Source organism: Lactuca saligna, chromosome 5, assembly GCF_052625555.1.
Source record: "Lactuca saligna cultivar CGN05327 chromosome 5, ASM5262555v1, whole genome shotgun sequence".
In the NCBI taxonomy this organism is placed as follows: domain Eukaryota; kingdom Viridiplantae; phylum Streptophyta; class Magnoliopsida; order Asterales; family Asteraceae; genus Lactuca; species Lactuca saligna.
Window position 1 is genome coordinate 250,044,162 of NC_136421.1, and position 2,909 is coordinate 250,047,070.

Genomic DNA, 2,909 nt, shown 5'->3' on the forward strand with positions numbered 1-2,909 from the left:
TCAAAGTGAAGCTTCTGAGAAGAATGACCGAAAGGAGGAACGTTTGGGCAAAATGTTGGTGTTCGGTGTAAACAGTCATGGACTGAAGGTGTTCCAGGATCGGATTTGGATACCTAAGACAGGAGGAGTCAGAGATCTTCTTATGAAAGAAGCTCACAAAACCATGTACTCGATTCATCCCGGTAGCACTAAAATGTATTGGGACCTAAAACCCTACTACTGGTGGCCGACGATGAAGCTTGATGTTGCAAAGTATGTGGCTGAGTGTGTGACTTGTGCGAGAGTAAAGACACAATATCAGAAACCATACAGGAGTTTAGAACCATTGCCTGTGCCTATGGGTAAGTGGGAAGACATTGCTATGGATTTTGTCACTAAACTGCCCAGAACAAGGAATGGTCACGACATGATTTGGGTGGTCGTTGATCGATTCACTAAGAATGTGCATTTCATAGCAGCCAGGGAGAAATGGTCTATGGAGAAGCTTGCAAATTCTTACGTGAAGGAAATTGTGAGGCTTCACGGTGTTCCGTTAACGAGTGTATCGGATCGTGATCGCCGTTTTACCTCAAGGTTTTGGAAAAGTCTACAAGAGGAAATGGGTACCAAGTTATGTTTAAGTACAGCTTACCATCCGCAGACTGATGGTCAGAGTGAAAGAACGATACAAACACTTGAAGATATGCTGAGAGCATGTACCTTGGAATTCCTAGGTAATTAGGATGAACATTTACCATTGGTAGAATTTTCCTATAATAATAGTTTTCACTCGAGCATTAAGATGGAACCTTACCAAGCTTTGTATGGACAAAAGTGTCGTACGCTGTCTTGTTGTCTTGAGGCTGGGGAAAAGCAGTTTATGGGACCGGAGATGGTTGATCAAACTGTTAAAAAGTTGATAATAATTAGGGAAAGAATGTTAGCGGATCAGGATCGTCAAAAGAGCTATGCTGACAAAAAGCGAAGACCGATGACTTTTGAAGTTGGGGATTCGGTTTTTCTTAAAGTCTCGCTGTCGAAGGGACTTATAAGATTAAGTAAAAGGGGAAAATTAAGTCCAAGGTTTATTGGACCGTTTAAAGTTCTTCAGAGAATTGGGAACCAAGCTTACAAGCTCGAGCTACCAGAAGAACTGAATGGAATTCATAACACTTTTCATGTGTGTTATTTACGGAAGTTCACGGGGGAAGTTCCCGACATGATTCCACTTTCAGAGTTGAGAATCGATGAGAACAAAAGGTTGATTGAAGAACCAGAGGCAATTGTTGACCGAAAGACTAAGAAGTTGCGACGCAAGATGGTCGAGTTAGTGCTTGTCCAATGGAAACACACGAATGGGCCGAATCTCACCTGGGAGACGGAGAGTGACATGATGGGTCACTATCCGCATTTGTTTGTTGATGTGTGATTCTGAGGATGGAATCATTCTAAGATGGAGAGAATTGTAACGCCTGTGTTTCTGGGCCTGTCATTAATGATGATATAATAGTCTAGGTTAACCTTTGTAACCCGTTTTGAAATAATAGAAGTGTATTATTTGAGTATTATGTGTTTTGTGCTTAATTGCTTAATTATGTAGTTTGATTAATTAAGAATAAAAATAAGCGTCAAAATTTAAGTATAAAATAAACTTGATATCTTTAGATAATGTTGTAGTAGTTGAAGCAAGGTTTCCGGGGATATAAAGAATGCCGAAATCCGAGTTATAACAAAGAAGTTATGACCTGTCGAAGTTTCGCGACAGAACCAGCAACGCTGAATGACGTAAAAAGTGCAATTTATGTTAGAGCGATATTTAGCCTTAGTGATCTAAATGAGATTCGAAGATCTCGTTGTTAGTATCAAAGCGATAAAAAGTGAGGCGAGAACGGACGTCAAACGAAGAAGTTTTGAATTTATAACGAAATTTTCTGTCCCGGCCTATTAAAAATAAATAATAAAAATAAAGTGAAAATTAGCCGACAAAGTCTAAACGAAAGTTGTAGAGCGTAGTCTCACCTTCGCGTGGATATAAAGAACGTCAAAAACGGAGTTCGTATGAGGAAGATATGAATTTTCGAAGTTTATTAAATAATTAATAATTAAATTTAATTATTAAGTCTCGGTATTATCCGGAGGCGAGTCACCGGACTCATCCGAGGTACGCCCCGCGTACAGCGAAGAATGTCGACACTCGCACTTGAGGACTTCAGATGACGCGTGCAGTGACGTTTCGGAGGCCTACGCCTCGCGTAAGGCAGTACGCCCCACGTACTGCGAGGCCTCAGCCTCCTATAAATAGGATGCTAGGGGTCCGGGCTTATTTGCTCATTTCTCCTCCATTTCGTGCCGAAGCTCTGCATTTTAACCCCCAAACCCACCCCGAAGCCCCGGTAATATTCCCGAGTCCCGAAGCAAGTCCCGAGATCCCGAAGATACCGAGAAGTGCGGTTTCCGAGCCGAAGCTCTATCCGCGAGAAGTTCGATTTTTGTAGAGATCTTCCAGATATGCTGAGGATTACTACTTCTACAAGTCGTAGTGTTGTCCGATCATCTTCTGATCAAGTGAGTGTGTAGTTACACTCTTCTAACGTATAATTATGAAGTATTTTATACAAAATACATGTTATGTGTATAATTTTGTTGTTATGTGTGTGAATGTATATGCACTCTCTTCAATCTCATAGATCTGATTTGTTTTCTATGAAATACGTGTTATGTGGGTATGCCTCATCTGTTATGTGAAATATGTATTGAATGAAAATGCTACATGGGTAGATAGTTGGTGTGTAATAAACAGAGGAGAGGCCTCGATGTTGTTGTTGTTGACCTAGTTATTCAGCGGAGTATGGATAACGACCAAAGACTCCTTCTAAACAGTCTCGTGGAACGCTAGCAGGTTCATAACCTGTAGGTGTTGTGAACGATGT